This window comes from Cynocephalus volans, chromosome 7, assembly GCF_027409185.1.
Source record: "Cynocephalus volans isolate mCynVol1 chromosome 7, mCynVol1.pri, whole genome shotgun sequence".
Classification (NCBI taxonomy): domain Eukaryota; kingdom Metazoa; phylum Chordata; class Mammalia; order Dermoptera; family Cynocephalidae; genus Cynocephalus; species Cynocephalus volans.
In genome coordinates, this window is record NC_084466.1 from 92,643,958 (window position 1) to 92,668,103 (window position 24,146).

A 24,146-nucleotide genomic window follows, 5' to 3' on the forward strand; every position below is an offset into this window, starting at 1 on the left:
TATGAAGAGTGGTCTGCATGATTTATCCATAGCTGCGAGCTTGTTGGTGGGGCAGTGTGAGGTGAGTCACCTCTCCCCTTGTAGGAGACCCAGCTCCCTCCCTGTGTTAAGGGGAGAATTTTTACTGGTGTTGTACTTGGCAGGTCACTTTCTGTATCAGAACAGGGACCGTTTGGTGAGAAAAGTAACTTGCTCAGAGGATGGAGCTGAGAGCTTAGAGAAAGAGCTTCAAGGTTCCCTTTGTTGCATTGATTATTTCCCTAAAGTATTGTAATCAGTGAAAACATTCAAAGATGTGTAAAGAAAACGTTAATCATTTCTTCCCCTTCATCTGTCACTGCTTTTCCCTGAAATGCCAATTGTTAACAGACTTCCATATCTTTCATGCTCATTCCACACAGACAAACATGGATGTGCACATATAACGATGTTTTAGAGGTGGTGGTATTTGTATAAGAAATTGTATCAAATAATCACATTGCACAGCAATGTAGCTTTCTTACCAACTGATACATGATGGACATCCCTTCAGCTCTGTAATAATTCATTTTATAACAGTTACATAAAATTCTGTAATTGGTTTGTACCACAGTATATTCAGCCATAACCCTAACAATAGACCACCTGAATGTTTTCTTTTTCCTTTTTTGCCACTATAAACAATGGTTTAATAAGCACTCTTATCCATTTAGCTGTACAATTGTTTCTTTAGGTGTTCCTGGTTCCTGGAAGAGGAATTGCTGGATCAAACAATATGTGTATTTTAGAGACTGATGGATAACTTTCCAAAAAATGTGTCAAGATATTCTTCCACTAGCAACACGTTTTAATGTCCTTGCTAGCTAACACTGTGAATTTATTGTATACCTAGAGTCAAGTACAAGTATTTAAAAAATAAGCATCTTTTATATAAACGTATGTGGTAATCACACATGCACAGACATGCATGTGTGTGCATGTGTGTGAGTCTATGTCCTATAAGGGTTCTGTTTTCTACTACTTTTTTCATTAGAATTGTATTCACTCACTCAATGGAAAAGTTTTCATCCTTGATCTGAGATGTGCTTGCTTAGATTGGGTTGTCCAGCCAGCATGATGAGGCCACAAGAGCCACCTACAAACCTGAGAAGTGTCCTGAGTTGACAGCCTTGTTGTAGATGTTAACTGGCTATGTGACCCGGAGCTCACTTTTCTTCACTAGGCCTGTTGTTTTTCATCTGCAAAATAAAGGATAGGCTAGATGGTCCCTAAGTTCTTTCAACTCAGAACATCTTTAAGACTCTTGAGTCATTAATGAGAAATTTGGGATCTAGGTCCTTGGGGAGGACGAAGAAGTTAGTGATGTTAAATCACCAACATCCCTGAGTCAAAGTATGGATGAGCTGTTGACTGGGGCTCTTTTAAAACATCCTGTTTTTAAGAGTTGACACACGTAGTCATGCGCACACCAGGAAAGACAGGGAAGGGAAGAGAAGGGAATGGACCTGGCTTCTTCTCCCAGCTGAGCTCTCATTGCTCTGTGCACTTGGACAACCACTTAGCTTTCCTGGATCCTCAGTTTTCCCATCCGAAAAATGGGAGGTTTGGACTAAATTACCTTTCAGTCCCCACACTTCATGAATATGAATTTTATGCTGGGTGTCCATTTTTTCTTGGTCCCCTGTTGTCCCCTTCTTGACTGTGGTGGAGACACCCTCCTCTGTAAGTGAGCAAATCCTGCCCCAGGTGAAGGTGTGGAGCCAAGTCCCCTTGTTTTGAGCAAAATGTTCCCTACCATCTTAGTGTCAGGGGTACTTGGATGCTCTTAAATCTGTGGCCTCTTTTGCATGATTCAATCCTGATTTCTGGAGGTGTGTTCTGATCTACTGAAAAATCTATCAGAGTAAATAGAAAAAGTAAAAGGAAAAGAACAAAAAAAGGAAATAGCTGAGGTTTAACTGAATTTCTAATGAGATATGTCTTTGGCTTAACTGTGGTTGCTTATCTGAAGAGAAGTGCTCTAAAATATGCTTCAATTTGTTCATTAATTGAAAAATGCTTATTGAGCACCTATGATATTCCAGGCACTATTCTAGATGATGGGGGAACAATAGTGAAGAAAATAGACTAGGAGTCCTGACCTCTTATGTTGCAGCATGGGGACAGGAGGAAATGATGAACCTTCTAAAAACGTAAATGATGAAGTGTGTTAGGAAGTGCAAGTGCTATTGAAACTGAAAATGTAGACTGATGACCTTTTGGGCCATGAAATAATAGCAATAAACATAACCTCTCTCCTCTTGTAGGAGAAAACACCTTTAGTGAAATGCTTTTGGTTCTTTGGTAACTCATCTCCTTGGTTGAGATCCAAAACTGATCTGCATGTTATGGAAGAGAATTCAGTATAATAATATTTCAAGGAGGTTCCCGTGTCTCATTTAATACATGGGTTATTACATCGTGAAAGAATTACTGTACTGTACTGATGAGCTACCAGAGATAAAATGAAAATTCCCACGAGGTATGGCTTATAAAGGAGGAGGAGTAATCCCATTAAATGGGGACATTTGGGGCAGTGCTGCCCTTCTCCTGGAATATGGAAAGTTGCTGCCTTGACTGGCTGAAGTTGGGATAAGATGTAGGAACCCGCAGTCTATCCTAGTTTTCCTGCATAAACTTCCTGAGCCCTGCTGACGGTGGAAGGCTGTACTGTAGGTGGCGCCATGGGGGATAAAAACCAGAATGAACATCAGGGCCCCTTCCCTCACCTTTCCCAGAGCAAGACCCACTCCATGTTTGATTCCTTATTGTTCCTATACAATTGCATGTTATACTTCTGTACAACAGTGTATATTTACTTTATTGCATATGTCATCTGAGTGCATTTAACAATGTATACATGATAACACCAATATGTATTCAGGTTCTACTATATGCTGAACATTCTGCTAATCCCCCATTTACAGATAAGGAAACTGAGGCTCAGAAAGGTTAACTCTCCTGTTCAAAGTCCCACAGCCTTAGGCGTGGTGAAAGGGAGATGTACCCCAGAGTTGGTCTGACTTTATTTCCATACCCTTCCTCTGCTCATCTACCTCTGTCCTTACCCACGGCTGATTTGGTGTTCTGAGGACTGCGATGGGAATGACCGGGCCAATGTTGCTGCTTTGTGTTGGCCTCCCTCCATCTCTTCTTACTCATAAAGGGCTTCACTTCAGGCAGGAAGGGAGGGGAAGAGATCTTGTTCGAGACTACACATGCTCTTTCCTACTCCTCCTCGCCCACCTGCAGTTTCTAGAGATGCCATGAGGACCAGGGAAGCACAGAGCTAGGGTGGTGTCTCCTGCGTCCCAGTGTACCTCAGCAGCCTGGGGGTCTCACCTGCTCTACCTGGGAGAGAGAGACCGACCCGGGGCTTTCGCAGAGCAGTGTGGATCTGAACCAAGCTCTGGGCTCGACTGCCTCAGTTCACAGCCTGGCTCAGCCACTTGCTCATGGGTCACCTTGAGCAAGATCATTTTACCTGTCTCCAGCTCAGTTTTCTCATCTGTGTAATGGGGATAACAGCACCCACCTCACCGGGTCGTAGTGGGGATTCAACTAGGTGATGGGGTACCATGCACATGGTAGAGCTTAATGAACAGAAGCTCTGATTATCCATGGCCTCTTTCTAACCCACTATCCTATTTTAAAGCACCAGAGGAGAGAACAAACCAGAAAGGAACCAAGAATCCACATCGGCAGGTGGCAAATCGCTGCTTACTTGAATTCCTTGTTCCCACACACCAACTTACGTGTTTTCGTTTCCCTTACAAAATCCTTATCTTACCCCACTAAAACAAATGCAGATTGAAACAAGAGAAGCCTTACTTTGAGACTTAAATAACATCCTCTGGAGAGAACGCATTTGCCTCATTCTTCGGGGAGCTGCACCTCCAAGGCTGGTCAGTGGGCTCTGCTTCGTTCCTCTGTGTTGAGGGTCATTTTTTGTGGTTAAAAGAAGAGAGTAGGGAAAAAGTGATAATGCACTTACTGCCCAGTTGTCCAAACCACTTTTATTAAGCACCTACTGTGTGCTCAGCACTGGGATAAGAGGAACTGTACATGCCTGGTCACCTACTCTCCTAGTTTTACTATGATTTTCAATATCATCCCCTCTCCTCTGACTGCTAAAACCAGAACCCAGTAAGGAGTCATAGTCACTGGAGCTTTGGTTGGAAAACTAAATCTGGCTTTCTTATCCATGACAGATCTGGCCTTAGCCTTGAACCTTGGAAAGCTTCAGCAAACTTTGCCAGAAAATAGAAAACTCTGCTAGAAAATAGAAAAATGAGCTAGTGCCCAGTCACAGGGCAATTAAAATGATTTTGGGTATCTGCTTATAAATATAGGCCTGAGCAGTCCCTTGTTGTATCAAAAGGTGGTAAAAACAGGGTTATAAAAAAATAAGTACAGCTCCTTAAAAACAACAACAAAAGGACAAAACATAGTTGCTGTTTGAGACCAAGGTTTCAATCTAGTTTTGGAACCAAAATAAACACACATGCAGCAACAGCAAGTAACACCTCCCACTATATATAATTACGTCCGAAATTGCAAGGTACAGGCTGTAAAGGCCGTGGGAGTTCAGAGGGGAGAGCTCACGTGGCTGCAGGAAGGCGGGAGGCTTCTGCGAGAGACTGCGGCTCTGCTGAGGCTGTGATGCTGGCTAAGACAGGCGGAGCAGGAAGGAGGGGACAGAGCCCACCTGTGTGGAGGGTGAAATGCCCATGGATGATAATACCATCCTAGATAAGAAAGTGCCCTTTCCAGGTCCCAAGCATCAGCCTCACAACCCTGCAAGACAGTTGTATTAGTTTTCTTTTTTTTTTTTTTTTTTTTTTTAGTTTTCTTTTTTTATTGAAACATATTGATCATACATATTTGTGGGGACAGAGTTGCATATCAATAGATGTATACAATGTGTGATGATCAAATCAGGAAATTAGCATATTCATCATTACAAAAAATCATTTCTTTGTGATGAGGACATTTGGTCCCCTTTCTTCTAGCCATTTGATAACATGTAGTAAATTACTGTTAGTTATCGGTGCCTAGCTGGACTGTGGGTGTAGTGGTTTTCTATTGCTGCAGTAACAGTAGTGGTTTTCTATTGCTGCAGTAACAAGTTACCACAAACGTTGTGCCTTGAAGTAACATGTAAGTACGTATTATCTTAAACAGTTCTGTAGGTTAGAAGTCCAGCGAGGGTCTCAGGGCTGTGCTCCTTTCTGGAGGCGCTAGGAAGAGTCCATCTGCTCTGTTTCTTGGCTCTTGCCTTCATCTTCAGAGCCAGCAGCAGTGGGGCGAGTCCTCACCTTGTGTCAGTATGATCTTGCTTTCTGTTGTCTCCTCTCTCCATCTCCTTTCCTGCCTCCTTCTTCTATTTTTAATACCCTTGCAATTACACTGGGCCCACCTGGATAATCCAGGATAATCTGCCCATCTCAAGGTCAGCTGATTGGCAACTTTAATTTGTCTGCTGCCTTGGTTGTCCTTTATCATGTAAGTTACCATATTTACAGGTTCTGGAAATTAATGTGGACATCTTTAGGGGGGCATTTTTCTGCCTTCCAAAAGGTGGTATTATTATTATTATTATTATTATTATTCCAAAGGAGAAACTGAGGCTCAGAGGGCTTAAGTGACTTGCCCAAAGTCACAGAGCCAGGAAGACTTAGAGCTGGGATCTGTGTTCTCATGTGTCAGTGGCTTTGCTTTTGGAGTTGCACAGCTCCAGCGGGCACCCAGGACCCTTTAAGGCCTTGCTTCAATGTGTGTTACACTTCTCCCTGTGTAACAGAGATGCAAAAAAAGGATTTCTCAAAGCAACATGAAGGCAATGAGAAGCCCAAAGGAACTGCACCTCAGCAACTCCTCTGTTAGCAGGAGAAAACTGGGTACAGCCCTGATTCAAAGTTAGCTTCTGTTTTTTATTGTAAAGACAAGGAAGTTTCACAAGAAAAATCAGTTGGTTCAATCATTTCAAAAGGACACAAAGACGTGGGCAGTGTGACAAAAGTTATCTATGGCTAAGTATAGTTTAAAAAATGGAAACTAGTAACATCAGTAAAGTTAACATGACATTCCAAATCCCAATTTGTGAAAAACTAAGTTGGCCAAATTGCAGTCATTATCTAAAATATAACCTCTCCTTAGATGATTTAAGTAAAAGTTACATTCTTATGATTAAATCTAAGTATCATTGTCTCTAAAGTTTCTACCAACAGACAGCTTACCCTTAGCAAACACTTTTTCACATTTTCCCCTTCAACAATTCTTTAAAATCTCTTAACAGGATCAGTATGACGACCACCTGTTAGCTCTAAAATAATTAAAGTATACAATCCCATACCTAAGCAGTGATTACAGTTGATTAGATGGGCTGTTGCCGTGCTACCTGTGCGCTATTGCTCCCTGGCCAGAGACTTTTGCCTCATACATGCATTACCTAAAGACCCTATCCTAAAAATCAAATGAGAATCAAGATTTCTAACTCTCTACAAATGCGCTTTTCCAGTCTGTTATAGGAGGAGACCCTCGGGGAGATTGGAGATTGGAGCCTGAGACCCTCCCGCACCTCTCACTTCGATGTAGTGGTTTTTTCCCTTTTCTTGGAAACAGGTGAATTGCTAGACAGACTTGCCTGTTGTCCATTGTCCTTAAGCAACTTACACTGAGGTCTGGGTGCCCCTCCCTGTGTGGCTGCAGCAACAGAGGGGAAGACGTTGATCTGTGTATCCTCTACTTAAAAAGCCCCCTTTTCCTTACGAATCATGCTTTCTTGCTTTTTTGGAGTTTACAGAGAATTTAAGAGCGCCAAATGAAGTGAAAGAGTTGTGATGAGCGAAATAGTCAAGAGTCAAAGCCATGGATTGCCTGCAGTTTCCCAACGTCGGTAATTTTCAGTGTATTGAGATTTAAAGAAACAAGCAAACAACAGAAACAAAAACAGAGCATGGTCTGGCCAGAGAGTGGAGCCTGCCCTTGGTGGGCGCACAGCCCACCTCCCCTGCCCTCTGCTTCCTGCCTGGCTCCTCCAGGCTGCTAGCTGCATCTGCCCTGTGGCTCCTTTCCTGTGCCTGGTCATGAGGAAGTTTCTGCCCCTCTGCAGGTTGTCCTCCTTCCCCCAACTAAGGTACAGCTCTCACTCCACTTCCTATGTCAAGCTTTCCCATTCTTCCAGTTGAATGAATTTCTCTCTGACCTTTTTCCTTTGCTTTTATGATTAGTACTGTAAAAGCAGGACAATCAGTCTGCTTTGTACTGTCAGGTTAGATGGCAATGTTGCAGGGACCTTGACCACCTTGTTTATTTGTTTTGTTTTTGCTGTATCCCTAGTACCTGGAACAGTGCCTGGCACATAGTTGGTGTCTGCTGAATGAATGAGTGAGTCTTCTTACAATAACAACAATAATGAACAATTATTGATTGCTCATTAAGAGATGCTCAGCATCTCATAGGCATTCTCTGTACTAATATTCACACCAACTCAATGAGTAAATAATCAGCCTAGTTTTGCAGGTTAGGAAGCGGAGGTTCAAGGGGTGAGTAACTTTCTCAGGTGCTAAGTGGTGGATCCAAGACTCATCCCAGGTCAGTCCAATTCTGGAGCTGATGCTTTCAAAATTACTAGACCAGTGGTTCTCAAAGTACGGTTCATCAGCAGCTGTAGCAGCATCACCTGGGAACTTGTTAGGCATGAAGATTGTTAGCACCCAATTCAGACCCATGGATCAGAAACTGTGAGTTACATTCAGCAACCTGTGCTTTAACAAGCACTCCTGGTGATTTTAATGCTCACTCAATTTTGGGAGCCACTGTCCTAGACTATGCTGGGATGGTTCTCAAATTTGGCCCCAGAGTGCTTTTAAAACTCTCAACGTTCAGCACAAATCTCTACTTAATTAAATCAGAGCCTCTGGTTTGGGACGGGAGGCGACCTAAGTTCAGCATTTTTTAGTGCTCCTCAGTTGTGTCTACAGTACAGTGAGAATGAGGAACACTTGTACGTATCTGCTAACTGTGAATTTTGAGCTAATTCCTTCTAGAAAAGTGCTTTTCAAATTTAATGTGCATACGAATCACCAGGAGCTCTTGTTACAATGCACCTTCTGATTCAGCGGGTCTGGGGTGGGATCAGAGATCTGCATTTCTACAGGCTCCCAGGTGTAGCTGATGCTTCTGGTCTGGGGACCCCACTTTAAGTAGCAAGGCTTTCTAGTCTAGACTGTGCCGTCCATCATGGTAGCTACTAGCTACACTTGGCTATTTAAATGTAGGTGAATCAAACTTAAATTAAAAACTTTGTTCTTCAGTTATACCAGCTACATTTCAAGTGCTCAGTAGCCCCACGTTGCTGGTGGCTACAGTGTTGGATAGCCCAAATGCAGAACCTTCCATCATTGTAGAAAGTTCTGTTGGACCGTTGCTGTAGAATGTGATTCTGTGATCATAAGTTCCATGCCTTTTTATTTTTTGCATGGCCAGGACACTCTTGCATACAATGGAGGTATAACAAATGTTTTTTGAAGAGATTTTTGGTGGAAGGAGCACTGGTAAAAAGTCTATATCTAAAAGAAGTAAATGACTTTCTTGAATGGATGCTAGAGAAAACATTACTACACCTGACAGATAAAAGGAAACCCCCCACCACCCTACCCAAATTAAATTAAACATACTTAAGGACCTGCAGGCAAAAAAAGCCCCAAATAGGCACTGGGCCTGGCTTCAGCCCAGCTTCTCTTGGGCCCCCTCCTCTCTGCAGGTGAAATGGTCTTTTGGGCTCTAAAAGAAAAGGTCTCTGGTTCCCCCTACAGGATAGTTCTGGAATTTGCTGGATTAGTGTGAGATTAAGTTGCAGGTGGGAGCAGTTTGTGGTGAGCAGTGGTCAGGGGTGGGCTCACTAGAACTCCCCAGAAGCAATTTGGCATCTGATAACTTGACCACTGTGACCATAATCCCCAATTTCCTCCTCCCCCAAGGGGGTTCTCAGTCACAGTGCCCAGGGTCTGGAAGGAAGGAAGCTCCAAGAGGCCACCTGCTCCGTATCCTGAGGCAGCTCAACCTTCAGCTCTGACATTTAGATTCTCTAGAGCCCAAAGCCTTCTAAGTCAGCCTCTCCCTGTAGTCTGTGGTTTTATTTAAAATAATAATAATACAATAAAGAAAAGAAAAAGTGTGACGTCCCTTCTTGGGGCCAGGTGAGAGGAGAAAGAGGAGGTTAGAGAGAGAACAATCCAAAAGAAAAACTTGTTTTATAACCAGAATAAAGTTGAATGTGTTCATATTTTATATATGTGTGTGTGTGTGTGTATGTATGTGCATATATGCATACATATAATATCATGCACTCTTCCAAACAATGATATAAAATAGGTGTCATTTTTATGCCCATTTTACAGGTGGGGAAACTGAGGCTTAGAGAGGTTATGTAACTTGCTGAGAGTCACATAGGCCAGGCTTTGAACCCAGGCACACTACCTCCAAGGTCTATGTTTCGCGGTATCATGCTATGCTGTCTCTCAAACTATAAACTTATCTAGCTCTTATATTTACACTTAAAATAAGTCTAATAGCTTGTCCAGTTAGATCAAATACTAAATACAACTTCCTCCTTGTTCCAGTCCCCTGACAAACGGCAGAGAGACTCCCTAACAGGATTTCACTGGTACTCCCGGATGAGAAAGGGAATTAGTTACTTGATCCATTTTCTTTAGGTTGAGTTAATAAATTTCTATAACTTGCCTCCAAACTACTTCTTTTCTCCCCTTTTCACCGTTCCTTCTTCTCAGCTTCTTGGCCTCATCTGTACAAGTAGCCAAAAAATAAAAATAATCCATGTTATACTGTTAGTCATCTTGAAATAGTATCATTCTAGAGAGTATGAGCTGCTATGGCTGAATGTTTGTGCCCCCCCAAAATCCATATGTGGACACTTAATCCCAGTACGGTGGTGTTGGGAGGTGGGACATCTGGGAGGTGATTAGGTCATGGGGGGGCCCTCATGAATGGGATTAGTGTCCTTATGAAAGATGCCCTAGAGGGCTTGTTTGTCCCTCTCACCATGTGAGGACACAACAAGAAGGTAGGTGCCATTTATGAAGCAGAGAAAAAGCCCTCGCCAGACACTGAATCTGCTGGTGCCTGATATTGGACATCCCAGGCTCTAGAACTCTGAGGAATAAATTGCTGTTGTTCATAAATTACTCAGTCTAAGGTACTGAGTAATTTCATTGCAGCAGCCCGATGGACGAAGACATGGGGCTCCACTCTTGCTGAACCTTTTTTTGAAGGAGAACTTGGTGGCACCATGCAGCTTGGGAATAACACTGAGACTGAATTGCTTTTGTATGGCAAGAGAAATGAACTTATTATTTAGTTCTGCCCCTGGGACTGGGCTCTGAAGAAGGCAGCCACAGCAGAGTGGATGCTAAAAGTTTGGATATATTTCAGGGAGCTCATAGCTGTTCTGGTAGCTGCTGTGGCTGAAACTGCTTCTAGAGAAATTATGCTTCTCTGAGAGATTTCCAATTGTTCCCTTCATATTGCTTTGTCAGAGACATGCTTTAAATAAGATACCCTCCATAGGTAGCAGATTCTAAATCCTCATTGACTTGCACGGCTCTGTTATATGCCAAATTGGAAATAACATTCTAAAATGAATGTTTTCAAGGAACCAATTCAGCAGTAGGTTTTCATAGATGCCAAAACCTCTCCAGATGGCTGTACTTCATCTGGGGTATTATTGGAACAGCTTCCTTGAGCAACCTAAATCTCTGGGACTGGATGTATATTTACCTTCACGTCTTAAAAAAATAGATGCCTTGATTCTTTTCCATGGGATCTAGGCCATGACGGATTGATCTGGCTAGCAGACCAGGTAGGGAGAAAATGAGTACTCAGAAGCAGTTCTGAGACTCTACCACACTTATTCAATGGAATACATATTAATTATATGCAAATCACTAATTCCTAGGAGTGACCCAATGACGGGGAAAACACAGCCCTGCCTTTATAAGATGTTGATAATTTAATCGGGCAGGTTCTGTATAGGAGGAACAATAAGTTTATAGGAATTTAGAGAAGGAACAGATGGAGGAAAGTCGGCTATCCCAGCCCAAAGCAGATTTCAGGTATCTAAAAAATAAACATATTCCACCTAGGGCAGTACTTCTCAAGGTGTGGTCTGCAGTCCAGCATATGACTTTGGAGCTTATTAGAAATGAAACTTCTTCAGCCCAAACCCTAACCTACAGAATCCACCTCTCTGGAAAGTGGGGCTGAGGAATCTGGTTTAACAAATCCTCCAAGTGATTCTTATACAGGCTAAAGTGACCTTGGCCGTATATTAGCATCGCCTAGGGAGCTTTGACACCTCTTCCTGGCCAGGCTGTACTTCAGACCAAGGACATTAAAATTGCTTGGATGGAACTCAGCCATCAGAATGTTTTAAAGTTCCCTGAAAAAATTCAAAGTGCAGCCAGGGTTGAGAAGGCAAGCACAGTGGTAGTTGTTAAGCCAGAGGAGCACACCTGAACACCTAGGAAACCTAAAAAAAAAACCCATAAAAAACATTTAAGCCCCTTCCTAAATTTATTGAGTCAGACTCACTGTTCTTAAGGACAGTTGTCTTGGAGAACAGACACTAAATATTCTAGATAGACCAGTGGTTCTCAAACTTCAGTGTGCACCAGAATCACTTGGAGGTCTGGCTGAAAAATAGTTTCAGATTCAGTAAATGGGGGGTGGGGGTGGGGTGGTTAGTGCCTAGGGATTTGCATTGCTAGTAAGTTCCTAAGTGATGCAGTTGGTCAGGGGCCGCACTCGGAGATCCACTGGTCTAGCGTGAGGTTGCACTTGAGTTCCAGTCGTGGCTGCTATACTGGACTCCAGGATTCTTGTATTCCAGTAAACCTTGCTGTTTTTATGCTCCAAAATAGCAGTATTTGGGGGTGGGGGGGAGGGCTCTTGTGAGAGTGGAATTGTCACTATTTTTATTGATGTAATCCCTTATATCAATATGTTTTTGAAATTAAAATTTGATTTTTATGGCTTGAGATATATCCAGCATATTGTATTCCACATTGTAATTTCAACTTGAACTGAGGAGCCCTCTTTAGAAAATCTTCTGACCTCCCATATGTAATCCCTTGCTAATTTATTCCAAATCCTGGGTTACTAGTGAGAATGAACACCTCTGCTGGGTGTTTATTTATATGAGTGAGAAAAACAAAACACAAACTCCTTGTTTTCCTCTACTCTTACTCAGCAGCAGTCAACACAGAAGACAGATTTCTGACTTCCATGACCAATGTGTAGGGTTTTCTCCCCAATGGCAGGAAAACCAGCAACTCTCCAGCAGACACCAGCTGGGTGTCCGCTCATTCAATTCAATTCTGACACTGTCTGCCTGGAGACAGTGTCAGATCCCACAGGGAGAGGGCTCAGTCCCCAAGACTGCGCCCCACTGCAGATGCCAGTCACAAGTCCAGGCCTCTGCAACTTCTGACCAACCAGCTAAAATCGGGGTTCCCATAACCTCCTCCTTGGGTTTGATTAGCCTGCTTGACTGGCTCACAGAACTCAGGGAAGCATGTACTTAGTTTACCAGTTTATTACAAAGGATATTACGAAGGATACAGATGAAGGGACGACGCACAGGATGAGGTAGGGGAAGGAGCACGGAGCTTGCATGCCTCCCGGGAGCACCACCCTCCAGGAACCTCCACGTGTTCAGCTATCTAGAAGCTCCCCAAACTCAGGCCTCTTGGGTTTTTGAGGCAGCTTCGTTACGTAGGCATGACTGAAGCATGGGCAACTGTGCAGAAATGTGACTGGAGAAAAAGGTGTGATCTAACACGAACGGCCGGGGTGGGGAAACCCAGCAAGGCCTGTCTGTTCAGATTCATCTCAGCCTCTGTGCAGCATTCCTTCCTCCTGCGTTTGGGCCAGGGCCCCTCAAAAATTTCCTGCCTCGGGGAGAAAAAAGAGCAGGTGAAAGGAGAGCAGGAAAAGGTCAGAGAATAGTTCAAGCCAGGAACCAAGGAAGAAAACCAGGATATAAATATCGTAATGTCACATTACTAGTCACTAGTATTTCTTCCAGAGCCAGTTTGGTTACTTCCTGGAATTGGGATAGGCTCAGCTCATTAAGAAAATAGGAAGAGGGTGTGTTGGAGATTAGGGAAGGACAGGTCCCCATTCTCCTCTCTTCCCTGGGACCTGCCCTTCTCCCTTCCCTCAGGGATACAGCCCCCAGCTTGCTCCTCCAGGGAGGATTCTCTGAGAGCTCAACAGCTCGCTACCCAAGGGTAACTCATTTTAATAAACCTTCTCTCCCAGTCATCTTACCTGGAGGCACCGATATGCCCAGGCCTGGGCCAGAGTAAGGGCAGGTGATAGGTGATGAGCAGAACTCCAGTTTTAATAAAACTCATTGTTTAACTTGAATTAATATGAAGGACAGTATGCTGCCATTTTTCTCCCATATCACAACCAGTAAATTCAACTTATCTCTTCAAAGCCAAATAGGAATTTAGCAATCACCTAACAAAGGGTATCCTTAACTTCTCGTTTCCTGGGTAGATTGCATAACCTCCTCCTGGCCAGGTTGGGCAGACAGCAAACTCTTCCTTTTCATAAAAATTCATTCTCCTAGTCTGTCCTTTGTATTCTCATCCAGCCTTCCTTTCCACCCCTGTGGTCTGCATTTCTGTGAACTTCTTCTCTTTTGGCTCCAGCCAGCCTACTTACCAGCCACTCCCACCCCAATCGCATATACAAGTGCATTCCGTCTCCATGACTGTGGTAGTTCCCTATCCAGCCGGTGCTCACTTATCCTCTCTGCTTACCTGTTATGTTCTTGCCTCTTCTAAAACCTTTAACATCTGAATCACTCCTCTGATCATGGGTGGTTTTCTGATGTGGCTGTAATTTTATAAGTAACATGTACAAGTAATGACTTATCAACTACATCAGGAGTTGGCCAGTGTGGCCCACTGCCTGTTTTTGTAAACAAAGTTTTATTAGAACACAGCCATGCTCATTTGCTTACATATGGTCTGTAGCAATGAGACAGAGAGCCTAAAATATTTACTACCTTGCTTTTTACAGAAAGTTTGCTGATCCCTGATCTAGATTAGCAGCTATGTTATATATTCTTTTACATTCCTCTAAATGCCCGGCACAGTGTTTTTCATATAATAGCTACGAATCAATTTTAATAAACTGGTCATGAACTTTGTTCTGAAATCATTAGAAATGACATAATAATAAAATAAAAACTTATTTTTGCCATTATTATTATAGCTACCGTGCATTATATGGCAAGTGTTGAACTAAGCTCCTTAAATGCCCATCTCATATAATCCTCTTAGCAGCCCTATGAAATAGGTAGAAGAACATGTCTTATTATCTGTGTGACTTCAGCAAGTGATGCAGCAAGAATGTGAATCTTCGCAATCTCAGAGCCAGGGCTTTTAATTACTACGAGATGCTCACCGTTGAGTACTAGATCCTTATATATGATGAGAGACAGAAATCTTATCGATGAGATAGGGCACATGAACAAACTGTCATATGTTCTGAACAGCTGGGACTAGGACGAAGCAGGTGATCCTTCCGTGGGTGCCTCACTCTCTTACCCTAGCCTCAGCCCTGGTTGAGAAGGTCTTTGTAAATATTGCCATGATTACCGTGATGATGATCTTGATTATTATCTTCCTTCACTCAACAAACCTTTAAACAAGTGAAATGCATTGGTGGGCTGTGCTGGGCTTGGAGCTTAAACTGAAAAATGTATGATTGCCTTACTGTGGGAAAGATGAGTCTATAAACCCTGTGTTGCAAATACAAATGTTGACAGGGACGAGCAGATGACAAATGAGCGGAGCGCACCAGGGGGAGGCTGGCTCTGGCAGGAGAGGGAAGGGTGGCTGTTGCCTTTGGCTGATTCATGCCATCTCTACACCTTCTCAACGTCCAGTAGCAGGACCTGTTCCTCCTCCTCTTCTTCCTCCTCCAGATCTCTTATTTTTGGCCACAGTGACTTGCCCTTTGCAAACTGGTATAGGTTGCAGTATTATTATTTCTCTACTTGAGAGAGAAAACTCTGATGTCTTCTTTATAGGAAATGGTCATCTTAGACTGTTTTTCTTCTTACCACATCTTTTGTCCAGGATCCAGTACAAAGCCTGTAATTTGGCATCAGCTGACAATACCCACCAGGTTACATCAGATAACAAACAAAAATTCTTACTGTAGTAGGTGAATATTTTAGCCACCTTAAAAGACTGTAACTTGAATTTGCAAACTGAATCCGAAATACTTTTTCAAATGTTATGGTGTCTGGAGCAAAAAAAAAAAACAAAAGTTATGGTGACTGAGGATTTTTTCCCATTTGTCTGTTTTTATCCACTTTATGCAATAAATAGCCTCTTCCATTTACAAGTGCTTCTAGTCTGGTGGGAAGGAAGGGCCCAGGCTTCATTGGGAGCACACGGGGACCTCGGGGAAACACAGATGTTACAGGCTTTTCCACGCACAGAACTGCCCCAAGTGTGTGTCTTCCTCCCATAACCCTCCGAGGCTGTCCCCAGTCCCCCACTTCAGCTCAACTCTGTTTTCCAGACCACTGTTCTGAAAGGATTTGTTGTGGAGTTCTGCCACCTAGTGAGAAAAAGTAGATATGGAAAACAGGGTGGTTGTAGCTCTCAGCGTTCGTCTCTTTGAATCCTGGATATATGAACCTCGGCTGAAATAAAGCCCTAAGATTTTAACTCTTCGCAGAACCCAAAAGGTTCCATGACTATGTAGAGAAGTCTGACAAAGACAAGTGTCAAGTGATCAGCTAGGATTTTGAAAAGTGGGCATATGTGTTCAGGCTGAGCATGAGCTGGAAACAGCTCCCCATACAAAACCACCCTGAGTGGACTTCCCAGGCCAGCCAAGGAGAGGGATTCTAACCTGACTTCAGAGTAAAGACATTACCTGTTTTCACTGAAATAGAGGGCCATCTTTAGTTGTTGGTGCAATGTTTTTAAGCCCAGTAGGATATTTTCCTTCTGTCTTTTGACTGAATTGGTTTTGAATTTTAAAGAAATATTGCAGTGATCTGTCATTTTACTTTTTGCATGTCAAGCTTTCAGCTTTGAAAAATGAAAAAAGGCACAGAATCTGAATAGGTATGTTTATCAAAGCTAAATAGAAATAGGAACTTTATTAATAAACTTTAGTCTAGTTATAATATGTGTACCCAAATAGAGCTGAACTGAATTATGCCCTAGAACTACAGTATTTAAATGAGGACTGCACTGTGTTAGTATTATAAGTGTTATTATTTCATTCTTTCCTCCTGGGAGGCAAGTTAGTATAATATTACCATTGGACTACCATTGGACAGGGGCCAAAGGTCATTTCTGTGGAAGATAATAGAGCTTTTTATATGATTTGCTACGAACCACCTAGCAAATGTAGTAGAGTTTGACAAGAGGCCAAAAAAAACTAGTGAATATTTTTATTCTGAGTTGTCATTACTTGTATCAACTCATTTTTAGGGAAGAGAAAGCCTGTTTTCTTTTTTCTATTATGGCACTTCTGTCATTTCCTTTGACCCTCCGGCTAGTCTTCATCTCAGCAAAGTGAAAAAAAGTATTTTAGACTAGAGAAAAAAGATGAGAAGAAACTGAAGGAGGGTTAAGAGCCATGGCACAAGGAGAAACAGAACTCTGGATTCCCTATTGCTATATGGAGAGTTTAGGATTTCCAAGGAGGAAACACGTTCAAGCTCTTGGTTCTGCTATTCCAGGACTAACAGGAATCCTGGAAGGTCAAGGAGCACGTTGATTATGTGGCTATGGCTGCTGTATAACCAGACAGTTAACAGGGCATGAAAAAAAATAACCCTGGTGCAAATGTACTTTTGTCAAAACCACTTCCATGGGGTCTAGAAAGCAAAAGAAAACAACTTCTTCCAGAGGGGGCAAGAGCTACAAAGTAATCCTAGAATCATGTTCAGGGCTTCTTATATTCCAGAATCTTTAAAAAATGATCAGTAGCATGGGGACAGAGGGACAAAGAGGGTGATTTAAGTGTATGTGCATGTGTTTAAAATAACCACCCATATTGAAATAGCAATTTAGAAATGTGTGTGGAAAGAAAGTCTTCATGATTCTTAGTTCTAATGGGCCAATTTATGAAGTCTGTGTCACCTCTCCTCCCCGCTGGTGTGTGTTCAGCCTGGCCATCCTTTATGCCAAAGACCTTGAGCAGACCTTGGCTGAAACCCCAAGGTCTCCTCCCTGTTCACTGTCAGCAGTGATCTGTGGAATGGATTGGTGTGAGCTGTCTTGCCTTGGGCAGGGCTCATGTGTCACTCAGGAGAAAATGCATCAGGCTGCTGAGTCAGAGGGAGGCTGCCTTATGTCCAAGGAGACGAATGAATCAGAAAGCCTGATGGGGACCAGCTCTCAGGACAGGAGGAATTAACTAGCCCTCAGCTAGAGGGGCTTAGGAGCATCACGCCCCCCTTATTTTACTTATGAGAAAACGAGAGCCCAAGAATGCCAAGGAATTTGCCCATGTTTCTTCTGCTAATGAATTAATTCTTTTATATATTCAGCAGTGATGCCCTGGGTGTCTCCCACGTCAGGCGTTGCACTAGGTGCTGGGGTTATGAAGAAGAGCAGTGTCACAAGTCAATCTAAAAGAGAAATCTGACTGAGAATGAAAAGAGTCTCTGTGCAGACACAGAAAAGAGCAAAGAAATCCACCTTAGCACTATACAGCTTGAATGTTGACTTGAAAATCTTTAATGATTGTAATAACTGTTAGCGTATAATGGAAGGTTACCCCATGTACCATTTCCTAGCACTCATCACAGTTGTAATTGCAGAGGTACTTGTAAGATTACCTGATTAGTCACTTTCTGCTACTCCAGACCCCGACTGCGAATCCCATCCTGGCAAGTACCTTTCTTGGCTCTCTGTTTTATCCCCAGAACTGGACAGAGCACTGGACACATGGGAGATGCTCAGTTAATAGCCATTGAATGGACAGTGGAAGGAATGACAAAATGATCAGGGTACCCAGGTTCCATTCTGTAGGATAGGAGTTGGCGAAATTCTGTAAACGGCCAAATAGTAAATGTTGTCAGCCTTGGGGGCCATCCCATCTCTGTCACCACTATTCAACAAACGGAAATATGATTAGTCACCAGTATAAAGACAAGATCATTATCCTTCATGGGTCAGATCGTCGAGGATGAGTCACAGCTGTGTAGTAAATGAGAAGTCCACAGTCTGTCTAACGTATATGAAGCACTCTAAAATTAATTGGGGATTTTTAGGTAACACCTTCCAAACACCACAAGCATCTTTCGAACATTCCTTATTTACAAATTAGAATATCAGTGGAGATGAAGTGGCTCTTCCACTACCTCTAAGTCAATTGGCCTGTCTAATGCTTAAAAACTTTCTGCTACTTCCATCTCAGGCTTTGCCCATTGAAAGTGCCAGTAGATTTTCAGATCACTTCCTTAGAGATCAGAGAGAAAGGTCTAGAAAAAAAATTTCAGCTCCTCTCATTGGCTATGCTCTTCCCAGTCTTCATCTTGATTGAAAATAGAAGTGAAGATGTTATCTCTGGATTGTAGTCAGAAAACAACAAAACTCCCTATCATTTCCCGAAGGTGGAAAGCGGTCCAGGAAAATATTAGTAAAAATAGAAGTAAGGAGAGATTAGAACCTTAAAAGTTTTTGCATCATACTTTTCTTATTTATCTCTGGCCTGTCTTAGTTCAATAATCTATTATGGTCCAGCTAGTCGTTTCTTTCTCCATCACCAACAATCTTGCAATCCTCCAGAATGCTTTTGGGAATTCCAGGGCAAATGGCCTTAAACAAGAATTTAATTGTCTGAGAGATTTTGTTTGCTTCTTAGGACTGTGTGGTTCACAGCACTATCTGCATGTGGGAATAATTCCCTTAGCTGCAGTCAGTTTTACAGTTCCTTGCTCATAGGATTACAGTTCTTTTAACATAAAAGGCTGCTTGGAATTGGGCCACCCAGAGTTCCAATATTGGGTGCCTTTAATTGGGCCCAAAGTAATAACAATTTAAGTAGAACTGGTGTGCCTCTTGATGTCTGGAAAAAAAGGCACAGAGAGGAAAGAGTAGGATTTGGGGATGTAATCTGAGATTAATAAATGATTCATTCAACAGATATGTATTGATAGTAGCACTGTGCTTGTCGTGCATGGTATCCTGTGAAATGTAAGACACAATTTCAGCCTAGCTTAATCTAGTTATGGATATGGGAATTCAAAATACCTCATCTACAATGGGAGTTTAAAGTCTTTGATGAGTAAACATAACAGAGGAATGAATAAACAGTTAAATAGTAACACCAAAGGGTAAACATGAGAAGATATGCATTTAAATGCATGCAAATGCAATTTTGCTTTGGATGTAATCCACACATTATCTGTGTGTTAGTTGCATGATACATATGCATATCTGTACACACACATAACTGAGTTCAGCTTAGTAGGATAGCAATTGAATGATGGAATCTAGAGTGGCCGACTTTTCTCAGATCAGGTATCTGCTTGGAACAATGCAGTAACTAATACTAGAACTGGTGGGATAAACCAGTGAGTCCAAATGGAAAATCCTACCTGTCCTGTTTACCTTGCCCTGAATGAATGAATACAGGCATCGGTAAAACAGTTTGTTATTTATTTCCTTATCCCACACCTGTCCCTGAAGGCCATTGCATGGGCAAGGACCATGGAGTGGGCAGACAATGTTTGCATCAACAGACAGTTCCAGCCAAGCCTGTGGCTGACCATATTGAGTGGATGAAAGAGCCTTGGAGGGTCTGGACCTTCTTGAAAAATAGGCTCATAAGTCAAGAGCAGGGTGTCAGCTCCCTGAGTGTATTTCATGGTGAGAGTGAAGGCAGATCTAAGTTATGAGTTGTTGAGTCTTCTGCTTGAATCTGTCCAATTCTTAACTTCAAAGGAAGCTCAGTGCCCAGAGGGCATAACACAGGAGAGGGTGGCCTCACTGACTAACAGAAATCAAGACTACCGGGACTGCTCGAGTTTACTTATGTGCGCTTACGAGACATGCAATATTTCTGTAGTTGGTCAGCTATGTAAAAACATTTTGCAAACACTATTATATTTATCAGCTCTGTGAGGTGAGTGTTATTGTTATCCCCGGTTGGCAGATGTGGACACGGATGTTCTGCGAGGTCTGCAGTATCACACAGCTAGTAAATAGCATAAAATGAGCAGTCTTTTAACCAATCACATTCCCACTACGATATGAGAGCTGTGGTATGTCGCTGCCCTCTAGCGCTGACCAACTGGTTTAGGTATATGTTTAGATGGGGTGAGTTATGATCTGATTAAGCACCACATGTATTGTATGCTGTAAGTTGAAAGTAGGTGGGTGTGCCTGCAGCCATGGGGACTTGCTGGGGGAGTTGGACTTGAATTGAGCCTTAAAGCACAGGTTAAAAGGAATTTCATTAAAAGGAATGCAGGGGCAAGGGCATTGCAGACAAGAAGAAAAGGTAAGCGAACTTACTGGTTTGGAGAACCAGTAAGTAGACTAGTCTGGGTATTTCAGGGTACTTGTGTAGGGGGTAGTTGATAAATTTGCAGTGGGTGGTTATAGTAACTGGGGTGGATTTACTCCGAGACAGGCAGGCCCATTGAAGCCTGTGGGGAGGATCGGGGGAACTGGAGGAGAGCCTTCCCTGTCACCCTGTAGGTTCTTTCTCTTTGATCCCTTTCTGCAGGTACATGGTAGGTGGAATTTGCCCACCTATCCATCCACCCATTTCTTCATTTCATGTCACTTTGTTTCAGTCACCGGACATTTATTATATACCTACTGTGTTCCCAGCACTGTGTTGAGTCTTAGTGAAGTAAATAAAAGGAACCCTCAGTTAATGTTTGGTAAGTTCATACATGAATGAATGAACATAAGAAAAGGGATGGGGGCTGGTGGGCTCATTCATGGGGGAGGGAGAAGTAAGTAAAGAATTCCAAGTATGGCAGTGGGGTGCTGGAGAACAGGTGGAGAAGAGGCAACCTGGGGTCCCCAGGGAAAGCCTTACAAAAAGAGGTGGCGTTTTGGTTGGTTCCTGAAGTCTGAAGTAGAACTTTCCTGGCTAGAGAAGGAGAGAACAGGCAAGTCAAACTGAGGGTTAGTGCTTGCAAATGCACAAAGCCCTAACAATTTGGAGAAAGGCAGAAAGTAGATGTAACTTAAGTTGAAGCGGGGAGGAAGCTAAGGGTAGAAGATGCAGGGAAAATGTTTCCATGTCAGACCAAATGGGACGACCTGGTCCAAGGTCATTTCTGCATCACCTCAGGCACATCCTGGTCAAAAATGGTGTGGCTTTGGGAAGTTTTCTAATTCAAAGCCTAACACTAAACCCATCTTTCTCATTAGAAGGCTGAGGAATATCTATCTAAGACGAGATTTTCAGTGATTTAAAGCAGAGAAAAAAGGCAAGGACACAGTATAGAAGAAAAGAAAGAAAAGAACAGATGGTGTTACTGGAGTATTGTTTTCCTAAAACAAAAGCAAGGAATGAAGTATCTTTTAATAGTTGGCCTCAGATGCCATTCTGGGAGCTTAGGAAAAAAAATCAAAATGTATTAGAGCTCTCTCAGACCTTGGATGGTTTATGGCAGCATCTAAAATTGCTGGTGAAATTATGACCTTGTAATTCACAGTGGTGTCATATATTCTCTAGCACACAGTGTTATTTATGTGTCAAGCCAGTTGCTTTGAGAAAGAATAGGGGGAAAACTCACCCAACACAAAAATTTATAAAGTGTTGTTATTTTTAATGTATAATGTCTTTAGCCTAAACCTGTGCTATTAGGAGGTGGGTGTGCTGTTGGACAAGGTTTTTACCACAGTTCTTGCTGGGTGGGGCAGGGGGTGAGGATTACTTACTACACTTCTACATTCGCTGCACAGGCTACCATGTCCAGAATGCACAATCCTTTCTCCTCCCCTCCCCCAAAGAGAGCTGTTCCCTTGAACCCCTTCTTTCCTTGAAATAAATCCTGGGCAGCTACCAGCACTTGACCTTGACTCATGCCTTAAACCTGAGCAAGGAGCTTAACCACCCCTGGAAAACCTTCCTCCCTAGGAAACTTGGTAGGAAGCCATAAATGGGATTTCCACCAGCTTCTCAGGTCAGCATGGCTTTGACCTTAGTAATGGAGCTAGAGAGGAAAGGAGCTAGGAGCAAGCTAGGACTCCTGGAGGAGGGACTGTGGGAAGTACCGGATTCATACAACTCTCACAGCTGAGCAATCGGGTGTAAAAAGCACTGGGCCTGAGTGGGGAGATGGCCCTGTGGTCATGGCTGCACCCCGGCTGGTCTAGTTGACCTTAGGCAACAAGGCGAGGTCTCTGGCCCCTAGCATTCTCTCCTGCGATGAGGAGGTGAGCTCCTGCCTTCACTACCTAAGGGAGTTATTGTTAAGATCAGAGCAAATGTCCTGTCTTTTAATCCAGAGCTAATGACTAGGGTGCTTGTGTTTCTCCTGCTCTGCCTGGTTCATTTCCCCTCATTACATGCAGCCCTTTTACCTCAATGAAGATTCTTGAGAACGATTACCTGACTCAGACCTGCTTCTCCCTAAATGTGTTTTCTTTTGTTCAGTCTTATTTCTGTTTTTCCAGTTATTCCTGATGGTTTTCTCTGAGCCTCTTAGAAATCTGATCCCTTTCCTGTCTAGGACTGTTTACCCTCTCTCTTTGATATGACCACCTGCTTCTCCAGGTTTGAGTCGTCATTTTCTTGGCTCACTTCCTGCCTGCCCCCAACCCACGGGCCACCGGAAGCTGTGACAAGGGAGGCAGCTCAATGTGGAGCAGGAAGACCTTGCTGGGGCATTTGTGACGCAGGTGACCGGAGGCCAGCGCTCACTGCCACGGTCCTCGAGAAGGTGCCAGGACACTGTTCTCATTCAAGGCAGTGGAGCCTGACGACACTGCAGCCTCTGCTCAGGACCTACCAGACTTTGGCCCTCACTGTGGAACTTTGCCTGGCTCAAGGCTGGACTTGCTTTTTTGGTTGATATATTGCATCCCAGAAACCGGAAAAAGGTTTCCAGTCCCCCCGAGATAAGGAAGCTCTTATTTTGTTCTAACAGGAGGAGGGTTTTTATTTTATAGGATTGGGTGAAAGGAGTCTGGACATCTTCATTATGTATTTTCAAAATAATTCTTTCATCATTTAAAAAAACGACACTTATTTAAAAGAAAGGGAAACAACACAGAAAATACGATTTGATCATAGGTGAAGATCATTCCAGATCTTTCTATGCATTAGATAAATAAATAAGTTAGATAAACAGAAATTATATAAAATTAGTTCGTACTCTACATGGTTTATAAAAAATAAAAATGTTAGATTTAAGCTTATTTGAACATAGGAAAAACATTGGAGAAAAATGAAGGCCTTGCTAACCTTTGGTAACGTTTAGTTCCTAAGACATGCTGGTATTATTATGCAAAAGCAATTAGAAAAACTAATGAAGGGGCCGGCCTGTGTCTCACTTGGGAGAGTGTGGTGCTGATAACACCAAGGCCATGGGTTCAGGTCCCAATATAGGGAAGGCCGGTTAGCTCACTTGGGAGAGCGTGGTGCTGACAACACCAAGTCAAGGGTTAAGGTCCCCTTACCAGTCATCTTATTTTTAAGAAAGAAAAGAAAAACTAATGAAGGTGGAGTCAAGTCAGGCTCTTGTTTAACTTAATTGTTTAATTTGCTGTAATACAGATGAGCTTCCTGCTATGAAAGAAGAGAAAATGACCACATTTACATTTCTTCCCACATCCTTTCTCCTCACTTCTTAGTTATATTATTATTTTTACTTTGCCGGGATTTTATAACATTCTCTTCTAGGGCTATAGTTCCCATTTTTATTAGTCTCAGTTAAGTATTTTAAAGTATTCAGTACTCACCCCACATCTGTTTCTCACTGTTTCAGTTCGTATTGTAATGGTGGAGAAACTGTCTCAAGGACGCTGGGAAGGAGGACATTTGGGTTGAGGTTCGGAGTAATGAGGGATGAAATCTCGAGGACA

The 24,146-nt window shown here is 42.8% G+C and overlaps 1 protein-coding gene across 8 annotated transcripts in view; it reads left to right on the forward strand.

Annotated features, from left to right (window-relative positions):
- KCNMA1 (potassium calcium-activated channel subfamily M alpha 1) overlaps positions 1-24,146 on the forward strand; it is a 701,659-nt gene that overhangs the window by 413,833 nt on the left and 263,680 nt on the right. The window lies entirely within an intron of this gene.